This window comes from Canis lupus, chromosome 25 (genome assembly GCF_003254725.2).
Source record: "Canis lupus dingo isolate Sandy chromosome 25, ASM325472v2, whole genome shotgun sequence".
Lineage (NCBI taxonomy): Eukaryota > Metazoa > Chordata > Mammalia > Carnivora > Canidae > Canis > Canis lupus.
In genome coordinates this window covers 12,691,216-12,710,077 of record NC_064267.1, presented here as the reverse complement: position 1 = coordinate 12,710,077, position 18,862 = coordinate 12,691,216, and the positions used below count along the sequence as shown (strand labels likewise).

At 44.9% G+C, this 18,862-nt stretch overlaps 2 long non-coding RNA genes across 4 annotated transcripts in view; one reads left to right on the top strand and one right to left on the bottom strand.

The window, feature by feature from the left end:
• Positions 1–6,581: 6,581 nt before the first annotated feature.
• LOC112669498 (uncharacterized) lies at positions 6,582–18,432 on the bottom strand. Of its 2 annotated transcripts, XR_003142307.3 has the most exons (5): positions 18,206–18,432; positions 17,140–17,280; positions 13,639–13,715; positions 10,549–10,715; positions 6,582–6,862 (listed from the first exon to the last, which is right to left on the bottom strand). It is a non-coding gene; the product is annotated as an uncharacterized LOC112669498 (long non-coding RNA). The 2 variants fall into 2 exon arrangements; XR_003142306.3 differs by lacking the exon at positions 13,639–13,715.
• LOC112670102 (uncharacterized) overlaps positions 17,768–18,862 on the top strand; it is a 31,749-nt gene continuing 30,654 nt past the window's right edge. For both annotated transcript variants that reach the window (XR_003142760.3, XR_003142759.3), the window contains exon 1: positions 17,768–17,918. This is a non-coding gene — a long non-coding RNA (uncharacterized LOC112670102). The remainder of the gene's footprint in view (positions 17,919–18,862) is intronic.

The window sequence follows — 18,862 nt, the reverse complement described above, 5'->3', positions numbered from 1 at the left end:
TTTCGGCATGCTGTTTTATCTGTGCGGTTCTCTCTTTGGGAAATGAAACAACCCAGTGATAATTAGATACACTCCCTTGCTTGTTTTCTGGATGAAAAGGCTTCAGATGTGTGTTATTTTCCTATGGCACTGAGTACTGAGCAAAAGTGTGGAATGAAGGGAAAGACAAAGGAAACAGAGCTGAGCCAAGAGTCCCTCTGTGAATGGTCCGCAGGGGCAAATTGAGGTTCCCCCCACCCCAGCCCCACTGTGCCCGTGCACACGCCCGTGTGGGAGCGCACACCAGTGTGGAAGCACCCGCACATGAGCGCATTAGGAGCTGACGGCTCAAGGCCAGGCGAGTCCTTTCCTTTTGGGATGAAAATAAAGTAGGAGGTATGGAGGTTGAGGGTGGGAGAGAGAAGGGGAGACCAGTGACTGTCTGTCTTCCAGTGAGACAAAAAAAATGATGAAGGCCAACATAGCAAGAGGTAAGTGCAGAGTGTGTGTGCACCTGTTGGTTGCTGTTTATGCTACGCTCGCAAGGACAGTTGGCATCTTAAGTAAAATTAGAACATTGGCCAATATAGGCTCCACACACAGAGTAATTGGGCTTATGAGCAGTTCTTTGTCTACATCAATTTCAAACAACAAACCAGCACATTGCTGGTCTCGGGACCCATGCTCAAGTTTCAAAGCTGAGGAAAATGAATGACAAGAGCTCTTTATTCTAAAGGAAAGTTCTAGACTTGTCCATGCAGCTAAAATACCGCTAGGTTGGTGATCCCTGGGTGGCTCAGCGGTTTAGCGCCTGCCTTCGGCCCAGGGCATGATCCTGGAAACCCGGGATCGAGTCCCACATCGGGCTCCCTGCATGGAGCCTGCTTCTCCCTCTGCCTGTGTCTCTGTCTCTGTCTCTCTGTGTGCGTGTGTCTCTCTCATGAATAAATAAATAAAATCTTCAAATAAATAAAAAATAAAATACCTAGGTCAATCCAATAAGTACAAACCTCAGGCTTGATGATTATCAAGGAGGTTGGAGTTTCCCTGAAAAGAAGTCTTTGAAAGGAATTCATGGACACAGAGCATAGTGGTGACTCTGCTCCATGACCAAGCAGAGAGGAGAAAGTGCTTCCCCCTGCTCCCCTGCCCACCCCCCATTACCTCAAACCAGGTGAGGGAGCCCCCACAAAAGACTTGCTAGAGACTGAGTTTACCCAGAAAGCATCTCACTTTGCTGCCAAGTGCTCACTGAGCTGGAGAAACAACTCTTAGGCCTGGCCCATGCTGCTACCAGAGCAGACGGCTCTTGAGAGAGTGTGACTGATGTCCCTGGAAGTTTGGGGCGCACATGCGGAGGGAGACTGTGGCCAGCTGAGAGAGAGGAGAGAAGGCACCAATGAGAGCAGGCCACCCTGGACAGCTGGTCGGGCTGGGAACGTCCTTGTGGAGGGAAATCAGGTCCACATCATCCTGAAGGATCCTGTCCAAGGGAGGTTTTAGCCAAGAAGCTGTAAGGGTATCAGGGACAGTGACTAAAAGAATGGGCAAAATAGACCAGCCCAGAAACACAGCTCACTAAAGGGAGAGCAAGGATTTGAAAATCTTTTAAAACAGAAGGCCTTTGCCAGACAAGCAGGAACCAGAACAGCACCAGCTATGCTTACAGGCCCCTTTGTCTCTCGGCCCTGAGCCCCTGCCCCATCCCATCCCAGACAAGGTGCAAGCAGAGGGCGGGGGGAGGGGCTGCAGTTAAATGTCAGCCCAAGGTCCCCCTTCTTTCCTTAACTCCTGCTCCTCTGGGCTACAGGCTGAGCCCAGATGGAAGGGAGCAGAGGTTGCTGGTCATCCCTGCTCAGGGCTATCCATCTAGCAATCTTTCTTGATTGAGGTTCGGTGTGCCCCCTAGATCTGTGGATTCACATTTTTTCATCAATCCTGGATCTCTTTCTTCTCTCTATTCTTTCCTTCTGGAAATCTGATTAGATGTCTCACCCGTATCTCTTATCATCTCTTTGATATTTTCCACACCCTTATTTTCTAGGTAATTTCTTTGGGTAGAAGACTTCGCTGATGATTCTTTCTCCGACTCTGTCTAATCTGCTATTTGACACTTATGTTTTTATTGGAACTGGTATGGTATTTTTCTCATTTCTAGAATTGTGATTATTAAAATTCCACCTTACTATTTCTAATCATTTCTTGCTAATTGATCATCTTTGCAGTTGAATTTTTTATTTCTTTTATCACTCGTACACAGCTAGTCTATACTCTCTGACAACTCCAATGTCTACATCCTTGGCCATCTCTATCTGCTGTCTCTTACTTCTCTTAACTCCCTGACCCACAGTGCCTTACTCTCTTGTGTTGTGAGACTTGGACTGTGAGCCCACTGCTTGATCATAATCTGCGTCGATTTTGTGGGCCTACACTCGGGCATGGGTAAGCTCTCCTGCAGAGAATATGGGCTTTGGCTTTCACTGGAAGCCAGGGTGCATCACCAACTGGGGATTATTTCAGCTTCTGTTTGGGAGTACAGGCTCATTTTGGGAGCCTCTCCTTCCTGACCTTTGTCTGGCTCCATTTCCCCATGGCATTGCTGCTACCAGTGATCCCCACTGATAACCCCTACCCCCCACCTCCTCAGGCACCTGCCCCCCACTGCATAATCCCCCACCCAGCAACTTGTTACTCTGGCTCAGGCTACACTGAGAGCTTTGGAGAGCTCTCTGTTCTTTTATGAGACCAGCAGTGTGTCTTCTGCTGTGTCTTTTCCAGGCTGTGGTTGTTTGGCAGGGGGACAGTTCCTTGGAGCTCCTAGGCTGTTGTCCCCATATGAATAGTCCTAGAGAAGTATTTTAAACATATGTATACATCTTAGCACAAATTCTTCATAATAAAATTATGTTATTCTCTCCTTTGCTATTGTCTGTTGATGCTACTTCCTGTGATTTGGGGCAAGTTACTTAACTTTTTGAAGCCAGAGGTCCCTCATCTGTAAGTGGGAATGTCAATACCCACTTTGTAGAATAATGAAATGGCTAGAGTAAAGCAGTTGGCCTGATGCCTGGTACCTATTTCCTTACAGATGGAAACCCATTTCTAGTAATAGATTTGCTACTGCATTGAAGATATAAGGCTTAAAAATCTGTGAGAACTTTAAAAAAAACATCCAAGTTAAAATGAATCTTGTATAACAGATTTGTGCAGTAATCAATTGTGTTTCTTAAGAAAAGTATTCACACAATCTTTAAGAAAAGATTAACCATGGGTGTGGAAGCATGACTTGCCTAAAAACAATGCAAAGTCTAGTGTGATGGAGCAGGAAGCAGGGCTGCAGGGAGGTAGGGCATGAGTCTGAAGACAGGGCTGGGCGTGAATGTCACCAAAGAGGCTCTGGGAGTGTTACCCCTGACCGCACACCCCACAGTCTCTGTCACGTGTCCTGTGCTATTCCCCCACATCTGGCCAGGCCCCCACCTTAGTGTTGCTGGCACATAGGTGCCAGCAGGGCCAGATTAGGAGCTAGGGCCCAAAGCATATCCCAGGGAGGCTTCTGTGATAAGGATGACACTGGCTATGCTTGGGGAAACCCAAGGATTGAAGGCTTGAAGAACCAGGAATGTCGAATTCAAGACAGCAAGAGTCTCCAGCCCAGCCTTCCAAAGGTTAGCAGTCTGGGGAAGAGATCCCAGAGCATCTGGTTTTCAGGCCAGTGTTCTCTGCACTGCCTATGTGTCCCATGGTGGGGTTGATCCTATGACCACCAAGATGCAGAGCTTGGCAGGCACAGGTCCTGCTGGGGCAAAGCTGTAGGAAGGTGCATACATGCTCACAGCCTCTCTGTGTCCAGCCCTGCATGACCTGCCTTGCTCTGGCCAGCCCTGCTTCGTTGGCCTCACAGAATGTGGGGGGTCCTATGAAATGGCGCCATGGGCTGGGAAGGGCTTTCTGTGTCTTGTAACTTGTGCTCCTGTGACACTCAGTAAAAACTAGTGCTGGGAAAATCTCAGATCACCCCAAAGGATTTCAAGCCCTTCTGTTCGACGTCAAGGTGTTTTATTCTGACCTGAGGTCCATTTAATAAATTCCTTGGGAGAAGCTAAGGATCCACTTGAGTGTAGGGAGCATGTGGAAAACCTGGGCTGAACTGACCACCCCAGGAGGAGGACTGAGCTGTAGGTTGATCTAGGTCCTCTTGGGTTCACTGTGATTCAGTCCCACAGTGGAATTTACATCTTCCCATAACTGGGCACAAGTCACCATCAGGGAGTTACACACGTGACTTGGGGAGATGACAGGACTTGGAGACTCCAGGGCTGATGAATTCTCTCTGTTGCCCAAGCATGTCCACACCAAATGTGAATGACCTTGGCTCCGGAATTAAGGTCTGAGTATTGACAACAAAAGGGAGACCAAAGCCATAATATGGATTTTAAATATTGCCAGTGGATTTTTTTTTTTCATCAGAAAGAGAATGTGTGAGCCTATTTGGAAATACAGTTTTCTGCATTATGACAGATGCGCGTGAGCCTCCAGCTCTTCCAGTAAGGGGTCAGCCCTCTGGCTTTAACAAACTCCTATATGCAGAGGCCAGAGAAGTAGAAATCTTGGGAATTAAAAATGCAAGAGTCAGCCACTTAAAAGTGTTTCTCTAAACAGCTGGATTTTAGCTGATTTTTGTGTATATTAATATGGTTCTGTTTTTCATTTACTGTTGGTTGCATGAAACATTAAGGCTTCTTTTTCTTATGAGGCCTCTACACTAATTTTCTGAGGATAATTCTAAAAGGCTTGCTCCCAAATATTTAGGGAAAAATGCCTACCACGGTGCTATTTTGTAGAAAACAACATTCCTTAGGTACATACTGTGGCATGTTCAGTTCGATTCAGTGAGGAGCTATTACAGCAAGTTGGACAGGAAGGATAGTATGAGAGGCTCCCTGTCCTCTGGAAGCTCATTACTTGGTGGAGGAGCTAAATATAAAGCAAATAACAAACAATGATCGCAATTCAGACAAGTGCTATGAAGAAAGGGATTTTCCTTTTTTTTAAGATGGGAAATTCTATTAGACTAGAAGCTTGATAACCCCATGGCCTTATGCCTTGTGTGCCACAGAACCACCCACTCTCCTGGTGAAGTATGATGGTCCCAGTGGTAGGATGGACTGGTGAGTGGGGGTGAGATAGAAGGCTGTTGTTGAGAAGCTCTGTCCTGGAGTTCAGGATAACAAAGTCATCTCTACACTGAGGCAGGTGTGACTGGTCTCCAATGTGTGTTACGGTGGGTGTTCCCTGCACTTCTCTGGGCTTCTGTATTGTCCATTTGCTCTCACAGTTTGTGCTGGCTCCTGAGCTACTTTGGGTTGCGAGGACCAAGAAAATCCTTGGGTTGTCTCAAGTGATATGTTTCATTGTTAAGATACCAGAGAGGTTAAAAGGGAATATCAAGGCTGTGCAGTGGCCTGGAGTTGGCAGGTGCCACTCCCAGCACCCGGCAGGAGATTAGTGGCTACTCACAGCTCCAGGGTATACGGGCACCCCAGTCGTTGGCCTCAGGGAATAGGCACCCACTGCTCCCGATCTAGGCCCCATCTCCAGGGTAACTCAGCCACATTGACAGTACCACTAGCCAGTTCCACTCTTCCATACGGCTCGGACCTACTACCACATTTCTGTGCTCTGTCCCTACATTTTCCCTCTCAGCTCTTCTGCATCTTTTAAGATCCTACCTTATAAGATTCTAACTTTCTGGGATCCTCTGCCCAGCTGGGTTAGCCCTCATCCTATATACAGAGTTGGTCTTGAATAGAGCTTTTGGGCATCAGGCTCAACCCTGAGCAACTGTCCAGTTCTCTGGGTCAAGTGCCCAGGGCCCCTGCTACCACCTGCAGTATCTTTCTGCGAAATGGAAAAAGACTCCCCATCTAGGAAGATAATTATAGAAAGGACTGTCTCTGACTGGATGAATTCAAAAAAGGGGGCTCTTTCCATAGGTTCTTGCACCCACAGCCAGTATATGACTTTTTGCGCTGAGTGTGGCCTGGGTTTCAGTGCCCATTGCCCTATTGGCCAAATGTCCTGACCAAGGCACACCCGCAAGGTCACATGCAGTGGCCCTCGGGTACACAGCCTTGGCCCAATGGGTCTGACTCACCTGAGCAGTGATCAGGTGGTACAAACCTTCCCTCTGGGTAAGGAGCCATTCAGAAGAGAGCTGTGGGCACAGCAGGCGCCTGAGTCTTTCCAACCTGGGCTGTGCATGCTGTGACCATGGGAACTGCCCGACCTTCAGGGTATCCTCCTCAAGGGAAGGGAGATGGGCTATGGATGGAGCCAGGGAATACCAGACACAGCATGACTCACTAAGAAATTAATTAGCACCTTGTCTTTTTTTTTTTTTTTTTTTTTTTTGCTGCAGTGGGAATGCAATTTCCATTCACCAGTAATAGAAAAAGGTATTCTCTCCTCTTCCTTTGGGCTTGTGGGTTTCAGAATTGTGGGCTCCCCTGCTCTAGGGGAAGTTGACCACTTTTTTTCTGATTCCAGCAAAGTGGAGATAGGTGCCCCCTCAAATCATCTCCATCCCCAAATGGCACAACTCTTTATTTGCAACATCTAGGGGAATGAGGATTGCATAGCCAAGAAGAATAGGGGCTGCGAGGGAACAAGATGAAGGTGTTTAGAAGAGGAGACAGGTTTAGACAGTCCAGGGGAGGCAGAGCCCTGCGCCGTGCTTCCAGGGAGGATGGAGGCTTCAGAGATGCCTGGGAACCCAGACTTGGCACCTTCATCCTGAGAGCCATGGCGAAGGTTCTTCTGCAGGCCAAGCTGGGGTGGAGGGAGCAGATCCCATCAGCAGAGTTGTCCAATCCCAGATGGTCTGTGTATGATAAGACAAAAAGCATAGGCCACAATGAACTGCGGAGCACCAGCTCTGCTATAGAAAAGAGACTGCATGCAGATTCGCAGGTAGGTTCTTTGGATATATTTTAAACGCATAGAGAATGCCTTCCTCTGGCAGCAATTGTAAACTTTTATAGCAACCGAAAAGCTGGAATCCAAAAGAGCTATAATCTATAAGCTATCTGTGTATGTGTGTGTGTGTGTGTGTGTGTGTGTGTGTGGTCAAATAGGTTCAAACAAATGTTTCCAACTGTCAGTGCCTCTTATTATGGTTTTGCCTTTTAGACAAGGACAGATGGCTGGCATTTTGGGTCATGCAGATCCAAATTCATTTTAGAATCAAGTGATAGACACAGCTAAGCCTTCTCTAGATGGAAAGAGACAGCAAGCCATGAAAAAATTCTGACGCTCTCACCCAATTTTTGTGTGTGTGAGCACTAGAGTGACCCCAGGGATGGAGACGGGTACAATGATATCACATGGGGACTCATGACAATCAAAGAAAATCTGACTCCATGTTATCACTCACTCGCAATGGTGAGTGGTCACTTGGAGCCAAATATAGTTTGTTTTTTTAAAAAAGAAATGGAGCATTTCCTGCCCCTTGGGAGTCACAGGACAATTCATACCAGCTACATGGCCTTCTCTGCCACCCACTCCTAGGTTCACACAGCATCGTGTCTTGCCTGAATCACTTCTCATAGCTCCCTTGCCAAGCCTGACACTCATGCAGTGGCCTCCAGTACATACTCCTTTAAGTGACCAGAGGGAACTTTTCAAGGTCAAATGTGATCATCTCACCAGCCCTGTGCTCCAATCTATTATCCTTTCCCATGGCTTCCCATGGCTCTGGACATGAAGACCCAAATGCATAATGGGGCTTACAGGATCCTGTATACCTGCTTCATTTTGCTTCACAGCCCACCCCATTTTCGGAGCTCCATCCGTCACTCTCCTCTCTTGAAGACACCACAGTCCCTCCCATCTTGAGCCATTTGCACACACCATCCCTCTCTATGAATGTCTTCCCCACCCATCTAATGCACATTCCTCCTTCAGGCCTCTGGTCCAGCCCCACTTCCCTAGGCAACCTTCTCTGAACCTCCTGGACTGGGTCAGATCCTGTATTTACCCGACACTCCTGTGAGATGTACCTCTGCTTCATGCATGTGTCACAGCCATAAATATACATTGATGATATGGTTCCATTAATATTCTTCCCTACAGACTCTAAATGCCACATAGGCAGGAACCTCCGTGAACTTTCAGGCCTCTATTTTTTTGCTCACTGCCACATCTTCAATGCCTTGTGCTGTGGCTGGAGTAAGTAGGTCTTCTATACTTTGTTAAATGAATGAATGAATGAATGAATGAACATAGAACCATCAGGCATTTATCAACAGATGGCCCATTTGGCTTTGCCAAGAAACCTTTGGATCCTATCGTCTGAAAACAAAAAACGCTCTATGATCTCTAAGGACCTGTCATTCCATAAAATTCTATGGCAATGAGGGAAGATTTCTAGGCAAATGACCAATGAAAGGGAACACAAAAGAAATAGGCTCTCAGCAAGGAAGGGAACAGAAAACATGGCTAAACGGGATTCTTTTCTCTCCGCACTGTTTGTAGTGATTTCTGTCTTATCCACTGAGGTCGAAGAGTATGTCTTATTTATCTTTATATTCCTGGTGTTCAACATCTCACATGCAGCAAGTAGTAGGTACTCAATAAATGTTTGTTGAATGGAAAGAGCAATTCATCACTTAGAAAGATATGAACACAGTGACATTATTCTCCATTATTAAATCAGACTTTACATTAATAATTGATTGTGGTCATTGAATTCTTTTATTGTGATTTCATTAACTGTTCGGCAATGCATGGGCTCATATTAACCTCCCGGCCTCTTTCATGTAATTGAATGTAATGGCTTGAAAGGGTTTGTGATAACAAGGTTAGGAAGGCTCCATGCCCTGAATTTGATTGTCTATTTTTCTGGCAGGCAGCATGGGTGGGTATGTACACCCCCAGGCTATCGACTCTTGATTCCCCTGCACTGCCTGGCTGCTCAGCTACTTCCTGCTGCCTTTGCTGCCCCCCAGCTCAGCTCCTGTCCTGATGGAAGTCACTGATTGCAGCAACCACTTCTGGATGGAAACACAGAGAAGCTTTGGAAGCTACCAGAGTAAAAATATATTGATTTAACCTGAAGGCTTTCCTCAACTCAGTTCAATCCATTCTGTTCAGAAATATCTGTCACTATTTTTTGGATGGATTCTTTAAGAGTTTTAGTAGGGTTTATTAAACGAGTTTGTTACCCAGAGATCCAGAGCAAGAGGTCCGAATTTACAAATATTTGGATGGGCATAGGCAGTAGTTAGGGTCCTTCTGTTAACTTCTGGTTCCCTAAATGAGCCCTCTCTCCAGGCCTTTGCTCATGCTGTTCCTTCCTTCTGGGACACCCAGTCTCTTGCTTTTCCTGCCTGGATAAGCCCAGCTCATCCTTGGGTTCTCAGCTTAGACTGTACTTCCTTCCAGAAGCCTTCTTGGACACTCTAAGTCTGAGCAAAGTTCCCAGCACCTGTGGGTTCCCCTAAAACAGTTTTTAATACACCACATTTACTTATTTCTATGCCCCATTCCACCTAAAGCTGAGTGAAGGCAGGGACCGTATTTTAATTACTACCAATTTCCCACTACCTGAAATAATGCCTGGCACACAGGAGAGAGTTAATAGATTTTTGTTGACTACCAGATGAACAGGATCACTGACCCTGAGAATAAGCTCCTTGAAATACAGAGAATGATAGAGCCTGGCTTTTTCCTTAGGGCCAAAGGTCTAGGACTAGCCTGTATATACAAGTAGTTAGCCCTACATGTATATACAAGTGGTTCAGTTTATTATTTCATTAGAAACCTCCTTTATAACAATTTTTAGAATTTTGCCATATACCTTTTTTTAGAAGAAGATTTACTTATTTATTTGAGAGAGAGAGAGCAGGAATGGGAGGGGCAAAGGGACAGGGAGAGAGAATCTCCAGCAGATTCTGTGCTGAGTGTGGGAGCCCAACATGGGACTTGATTTCATGACCCTGAAATCATGACTGAGCTGAAACCAAGAGGTGACCACCCAACCTAGTGCACCACCGAGGTGCCCCAAATTTTGCTATATACCTTGATGACTATGTAAATGCTTATTCCTATTAATCATAATAAAAACAACAAAATAAATGATGAAAACACAGAAACCACTTAGCTATAAAATGTCATATCAATTTTGATTAATGTAATCGCATATTATGATAGCATTTCTTACTAGTCATAACCAGATTTTTCCAAGAAGAGTAATTTATGCAGATGCTGTTTAATTTAAATCTATTTCTGGAGATAACTTATATAAAAATTTGTATATTTTTTAAAAACATACTCCATCCACATTGAATGTTTCAGGACAACTTAGTAGTAGTAGCAGATTTCGTGGTGGTAGTACTACTAGTACTCTAGTATTACTAGATCTGCTAGGAGTCTACAGCATCATTGGCTCATCACAGGAGGGTAATACTTAACAATTCAAATAATTTGCTTGGAGGGTAGATAAGATCATTTTCATAATTGTAAAAGGAAAGAAATTTCTGTTCTTCACATAGTCTGTTGGGTACTCACCTTCCAGAAGGATGCTTCTCCTCATGAATTCTGTGGACATCATGGGCATGTGAACAGGTGGAGGAAAGTAGCTCCTGGAGAAAGCCTTGCTTGGGACCCTGGTCTTGCACTAGCATCCTTCTGCTTTTCAGGACACGGGATACAGTGTTTCTAACAATGTCCTCGCCCTTTTAATGTCAAGGGATAGTGACAGTATGCATTTGGTTTTTTCACAAAAAATTCTGTATTTTGTGTCATTTGTAAAAACTTTTGAAAATCAGGATGTGCATTGTTCACAATCACACAAACAAGAGGTAGGCACCCTAGGGAGCAAACACACTGCCCCCTGGGGTCCAGAGGACTGGCTTATCCCTAGGATTTCCTCTAGCAATTCTACCCATTTTATCTCTGAGGAACGTTGGAGGTTTTCACTGTAACAAGTAGAGCTTCCAGGGAAACAAATTCAAAACTTGCTCTTCCAGTCTAGAGAATGTTGTTTTGGCCCTATTGCCTCTAAGAAAAACTGACTTGTGAAAATCTAAATAAAAGAATGCAGTTTGTACTACCAGAAATGAGCCTTTGCTTCTTCTGAAATTGTCCTGAATTTCAGGTGCATTACTGTGTCGGGGCTGCAGGTAATGAGCCTCATCATTCCCCAGGGGACAGGTACTGAGCACAGGCCTCCATGTGCAAGGACAGGGCCAGCCACCAGGTTGTCAAGATATGGAAACCCCACCTGTGCTCTCTAGGGTGAGACATGCTCATATATACTGCAGAGAACCACAGAAGGATTTGAAAATGTGAAGCTCAAATAAAGGAAGGAAGTTCCTATCACAGGAAGCCAGGATAAGGGGTCGTGGGGCCGGCCGTCAGTGCCTCAGCTCCATCACTGGGTGCCTTTCTTGATGCCAAACTCCTGCCTACCCTCAGATGTTAGCAAAAATGCCATTCCTCAGACACCCTTCCCGATGACAGCCCCGGACCTAAACCAGGTCCCCTTACTAGTCCCTCCTAGCGTCTACCTATCCCAGAGTTGTAGTAAATTGAGGGAACTCCAGGCAGTGTGAGTGTTCCTGGGATAGACCTTTCTGGAACATATCTTGCATCTTTTCATTCATTCTACTATTGTTTGCAATGCTCTTATTTTCTCCCAGAGAGTTCACTGACCTGGGGTGCTTTACACCACCCTCTCCAACCCCGGCTAACGCTGCCTTGTCCTTTGAGTTGAGACCAACCTTTAGGCATCCCCATCTGTCTGTGTCCCTGTCACCCCACTTAATAAAATGAAGCACAGCTATAGTCTTCTACGTATGTCTCTCCACCCTACCTCCTCATGTGAACTCCAGTATGGTAACCCAAGACGGACCACAGGGTAGGTGTTCTGCTATTATTCTTGGATGAAAGACATCACTTAGTTTAAGTCCTTTTGGATCAAATGAGAGCATGAAATGCAAGGATGGGTAGTTTCTTGACCACAGTCATGGCTAGTTTGTTGCAAAATTGAAACTACAGAGTTATTCCCGTACCTTTTCCACTGTGTCTGTTGGTTTAATTTCAGCATATTTTAGTGTAACAATATTCAAAGAGAGGCTTTACACATTATAGAAATATAATATAAATATAAAGCAGATTCTAATGGGTATCCAAGCAAAGATTCATGATATGGATGTTTCTGAGCCCCAAAACTAGCCCTACCAATTTGAGAACAGAATGTTATTCAGGATTAGTAACTTGAGTATGAATACAAGAATGCAGAATGACTTCTTGGTCAAATTGTGAAGTTAGGTTGTGAGTGTTCATTGAGTTCTTCATTTCTTCACTAGCTTTAGATTCACTGAATGCCTATTATATGCCAAGCACACTTTAGGCGCACGCAGTCCAGGTAGAGATAGGGACAGATAATTTAAGCATGTGTGTTAAGTGCTATGAGCAATATGAGGTGCCCTGGGCGTCCAGAAGGGGCATTTGGCACTTGGTCACTATTTTTGAATAAGTAAAATCAGTTGGAGAATCAGTTGGAGACCAGGATGCGCTTAGTGGGCAAGTGGGTGGTTATAAGGCTAGGCAGGTAAGTGGAGACTAGAGCAGGAAAGGCCTTATGGCACTGAAACTCTTTGTAGCTCAGGCTGAGCTCTGGTGACTTGCGGAAGCTCTGTCACTCTCCGCTGCTCCTAAAGGTTTTATGCGGGAGGATAATCGCTCATTCTGTGTGTGTGTGTGTGTGTGTACATGTGCACGTGTGCATATGCACACAGGGAAGGGTGGGGATGGGGAGCGGGAGGCAAAAACACCAATACTGTCCTAGCACTGTTTTACTATTCCTGATAATTAAATGTTCCCAAGCGAAGGCTCACGAAATCATGTCACACTGCAGAAGAACAATTAAACGGCCAAATGGCTCTTAGATGCACATCCTTCATTAGGCAGCACCTGTCATGTTTGAACATAAATCAGAGGGATTGAAATGGGTCCTTGCGTAAGATTGTTGTTGCATAATTTTCATACTTTTAAAACACGTTTGTGGACATCCCAAACATTTGCCCCTGGCTTTGGATAACTTCATTTCTTTAAAAATGTACACATGCTTAGAAACTATTATAAGTGGAAGCTTATGACAGAAGTCACACTAAACCCTGGTCTTAGTAAGGCCGACAAGGCCATGCCATTCCCACAATGGACTCTATCTGCTCTTGCCAATGTCCTGCTTCAAGGGAGAAAGTGTGTTCTGAGCTGGTCTTGAGTTTTATACTGTGCCTTTCATGCCTACTGTATTTTTGTTAGTTTTTATTTTCCCGTATCCAGGATGTGTGATAGAATTTCTTTTAAAATTCTAAAAAGTTTAATTTTTAAATTGGAACAAAATTTTCAGACATTGATTTCATAGTGTTCTGACAAAGGTTACCTATATTCTCACGTCCCTGTGATTATATCTTCAGAGAGATTTTTCTTTAAGCTTTGAATGTGAATGTTCTGGGTTTACCTTTCCCTTTCATAGCCAAGCAAAATAACTTGCTGCCCCCTCCGCCCCCAACTACAGAGAGCTCAATGCTTGTCCCCATGCTCTGCAGCTTTCCTGGGCATGAGGCATTTACATCTCAGCTGTCATCTTACCTTTGATCCCCCTGCAGAGCTGGTTTGCTCCATTTTTTCCTTCATTTTGCCCTAAAGTATGAAAGTAGCTTGTACTCCTGCATTTAACAAAGTACCATTAACATATGGTTAGTTGACGTGACAAATTTTTGTTACAGGTTTGGAGATAATGGAGAATTATAATAAATAAATGAGTTGAACAATCAAATGAAACAAGAAGAAAATAACCCCAACCAGGACACATCTTAAAAGTCAGCCATCCTGCTTATTTGGCACTGGCTATTCCACCCGCAAGGGTAGTGTCTTGTGCTGCTTAATCTGACAGTTTTGCTCCTTTACTTTAGATGACTTTCCTCCCTGTCCTCTGAAAGGATCAGAGACCCACCCACTTCAATGTTAGGGGACAACTGAATATCCCTGCTTAGGATTCTACACCCAATTCCAATGTGTATGGGTCCCCCGCCCCTCCTCAAGCAATTCTCTGGCACCAGCTGGGTGTTCTAGAAGTCAACTCAATTCAGACACTATCTATCTGGAGACAACATCAGAGCCCACAGGTTTATGGCTCAGTCCCACAAGCCTGTCATCCACTTCAGATGCCAGTTTGATGCCCATAAATCAGAGATTCCCACCACGTCCTCTTTGGCTCATAGGACTCAGGAAACAAATTTACCCACTAGATTATTGGTTTATTACAAAGGATATTAAAGGATACCAATCAACAGACTGCTGTAGAGATCTATAGGGCAAGGTATGTGGGAAGGGGCTTGGAGCTTCCATGCCCTTCCTGAGTAAACAACTTCCCAAATCTCCATATGTTCACCAACCCCAAAGCCCTCCAAACCCTATCCTTTCAGGGTTTTATGGAGGCTTCATTACATAGACATGATTGATGAAATCATTGGCCATTGATTCAAACTCCAGCACCTTTCCCTCCCCCAGAGGTCAGGGGTGGAACTGAAATTTCCAGCTCTTTAAACAGAGGGTTGATTTTCCTGGCAACCACTCCCCATCATTAAGGGCTGTCCCAAAGTAACTTAATTAGCATAACAAAGACATCCTTGTCACTCTCATCATTTAAGAAATTCTGAGGGTTTTAGGAGCTCTATGCCAGAAGCGGAGACTGGGAGAAAGACTAAACATATATTTCTTATTATAAATCACAGTATCATACCTGCTGATTGCAGCGGGGGCTGCTAGCAGGAAGCAGATGGAGAATAAGAGGGTTTGACCCAAGACAGTTTAGTGAAGGGTCTATTGACACCAGCAAAGGGAAGTAACAAGAGATGGTGAGGTCCCCAGGGATGAGCCATGGTGGGAAGATGTTATCACTCCTGGACTTGACCAATCTTGTGAGAACCTGGTGAGGGTTGGAGCCACAGAAAAGGGAGCTCCATGTGGAGCTGGGGCAGCAGAAAAATGCAGCCAACACTGGACCCTTGGGTAAGTAGGGATTGGGAGAGGGAGTGGTGTGGGATGTGACAGGTACATATCTCCTCTTTTCTCCTCTTTTCTCTTGCAGGTGCCTCCCATTGACTGAAATCAACTGAAAGCCCTGGGGCCAGGGAACCTGTGTGGTGCCCTCCTGGAGGTCAGCCTCCACGGGCACAGAACAGTGCAGCAAGAGGAAGACTAATCACAACCAGCTCATTCTTTACACAGGAAGTTTTATCTCCCTCATTGTTTGAACTTCTCCCCCTCAGACTTGACCTATATTTGTGGTCTTTGAGCAGTCAAAAATCTTACTAAGTATTTTTTTCCCTCAAACTAAAGAGCAGTTCTCTCCCCAAGAGAAATTCTGTCATTCATCTAGAACAAGTGTCTCAAGACTCTACCAACATTAACAGCAGTGGCTCCTTAAGGTTTGGAGCATCACCTCTTTACTGAATCTTTTCTCTATGTATTTTTTAATGGTCTTATTGAACACCTGCCCCCCACCTGCCCCCCCAAATGCCACCACACACACACACCCTGAGAGCAGATGGCCAGGCTGTCTTAGCTCTTAACACACAACTGGTGGTGTTCCCTAGCTCACTAATGAGTATCTCTCACTGACTTTCTTTTATTAATATAGTGAGGAAGGGGAAGGTGTGATACTGATAATCATGTTTGACAAATGATTAGATGTTAGGTTGTGAATATTTGCTGCATTGCTTCTTGAGGAGGCTTCTCTTTCCGTATCTCCATCCCTCTGGGACAAGAAAACAAGGGAATCCATAAAGGACTGGTTTTTTTTTTTTTTTTTCTCCTTTTCCTGCTTCTATTCTCACTAGGACCTATGCCCCTACCTTTACACACCCTACAGAACAGATCATGTATGTCCTCCTTGTAAAGATCAAGGAGTTGATTTCTTTGGCGTCTTCCAGTGCAATAGATAAGATCTAAGGAGAGGACAGTCAGGGTCAACAAGAATGTTTTTCAAAACCACAGATTTACCATGACCTCTGGCTCTAGGGCATTAATAACTGTGGAGGACACCTAAATATTCCTCTTTGCTCCCACATGCCTGAGAAGACACATGCACCAGACCACAATCCTTAGTAAAACCCCCAGACCCAAGCAAAGACCAGACTCTCTCTCCTTTCCTTTCTGAGCCTCCCAGATGCTCTCAGTATCTGCTCTGTCTCTATATCTTCAATAAACTCTACTCTCACTTCTTGGCTTGTGTTTGATTTCCATTTTGTATGAAGCTAGGACCCTCTTGGCTGATCCTGTGGGACCCCGCTCTGGGTCCTTGGACCCAGCTAGCCTGCGTCACCTCTGGAATCTGAACAACTCCTGCTGCAAGCCCACACATGACCCCACTACCCAGCCCCTTGCTCTAAGAAAGGTTGGTGGATATTCAAAGAGATGTGAAGGGTGGCTGACACTAATTACGGACCTCCTTAATCCCAGCAGAAGAATTAAAATAAGATTTCAAACAAACACTGGTGACAAAGGCAATTATCTCTCTCTCTCTCTCTCTTTCTGGTTAGGAATAAGTACTTCCTGATTTATCTCTTCTAATGATAATTTGGGCCTGAAGGATATACTGCAGTTGTTGGCAGCTCTGGTAATGATATGGTCTGAAGCTTTTTAAGTGTCATTATTCAGTTCCTATGAATAAAATAGTTAAGGTCAATTATTCAAGATAAATAGGAAAAAAAAAGACATTATCAGAATAGAGGCGTGGCTAATGAAAATGGCTCCTATCACAGAAGGATTTCCTCTTTCCTCCCTTCCCCTCTTAGAGCCATAGGGTTTGGCCAAGGGAGATGGGCAAGGGGGAGATCCAGGGCCTTGGTGGAGGGGAGGGGAGGGAAGCACCCTTTCCTGGGGGGAGGCCAGAATGGCCTTTCTTCTGACAGCAGGATGCCTGCCCCAGGCTGCTTAATCTCCTTTGCCCCTTCTATTGGCCTGGGAGTGGGTGTGTGTTGGAAGTAGGGTGGAGGCTGGTTCTCAGGGAAAATAATGTTGCAACTGAGAAGCAGTTGTCCTAGGATCAATGAATTCCAAGGAAGAAAACCTGTGTCAGAGACTTACCCTTGTCACCACACTGCTGAGGGCTTCCAGTTCCTGTCACTGTGACAAGTCAATGCTCTAGGTTAGTTTCCTTACTGTATCAAGACAGCTGTGTAACATGTTCTAGGCAGAATGAGCAGATACAGGCTTGGTGCCTGCATTCTAAGACAGAAGATAATGGAGAAAAGGTAGTAAGAATATGCCATATATATATACATATGTATACACACACACACACACACACACATAAATATATATATATATATGTATATAGCTACCTCTCCTCTCACCAACAGGGGCCTCATCTATGGGTAAAGATATGGCTTGATGGTAAGGGATCTCACCCTTACCAGGTGATGGTGGTGATGGTGAGAAAAATGCTATTACTTTTTAAAAGGGACAGGTCCTCTTTTACTAGAGGACTATGCTGTGGGTTTTCTCCTATAAGACTCGTGTGAGCTGCTATATTCAAATGACACTTTGCCCTTTATTTATCCTATCTGGATCTAGTTTCCTCATCTGTAAAATGAGGATGTTAACAGTACCTACTTCACAGAGTTATTGTGATGTTTGAATGACTTAATGTATATAAAGCCCTTAGAACAGTACTATCACTATTTGAGTTGATCAGAATAGCTGGGCTGCTTAATACTTTTACTTAACATGTAAGAATTTACTTCTCACTCACTCAAAGTCTGCTAGGGGTCCAATGACTCCCCAAGATAGCCCTTTTCCATGGAGTGACTCAGGGTTCCAGACAATTTCCATCTTGTGGCTTCATCACCTCATGATAGAGAAAGGTGAGTGAATGTCGTCAAAGAAGGAAGACATCCTAGGCAGCATTTGTCCCTGGGATCCCTGCCCCCTTTTCCATGCATCTGTGAGAACTGGAAATGTAACCTACATGGCCTTGGTAGGCCAAGGGCTTGGGCTTGACATGATTGAACACTAAGACCTAGTAGACAGATGTCCACGGTTCTTGCGCAGAAAAGATTGTGATGTATAGATTCTGGACAGTGGGAACCTTGTTTTCAGTTCCAGGTCTAAGCAGAGGAAGAATGAGTTTCATCCCCTTCCTAGGCCCTACCTTCCCCTCGAACCCTCTGTCACCATAAGCAGAAAGCACCAATCTAGAAGGACAGCAGCAGCCATAGCAGCCCTCAGAGGAGAAACTTCTGGTCATGGCCAGAGGAGCACAGGTGCAGACATAGGGTACTTGCATGAGAGAGACCCAGGCACAAAAGCTAGGTCATCTCCAGCCTTTGGAAGCTTGCATCCAGGCCTGGAACCAAAATATTCCTTAAAAATCAACTAGGAAAGGGATGCCTGAGTGGCACAGTAGGTTAAGCATCTAACTCTTGGTCTCAGCTCAGGATTGTGATCTCAGAGTTGTGAACTCAGGGTCGTGAGATCAAGCCCTGCACTCAGTGTAGAGTCTGCTTCAGACTCTCTCTCCTTCTCCCTCTGCCCCTCCCCTCCAATGCTCTCTCTCTCTCTCAAATAAATAAATAAATAAATAAATAAATAAATAAATAAATCTTTAAAAAAACAAACAAAAAAGAAAGTCTTTAGGAAAGACACAGTATTTCCAAATTTTATGGTAAGCAAGCATATAAACAACTACTAAGGTCTAGTAATTAGGATGCAGAACCCAGAAGCATGCAACTTGGCATTAGAGCACCTAGAGACACAAAATCAGGAGTCCAGACTAGATTACAACTCTTTCTCTAACCTTAGAGATGAC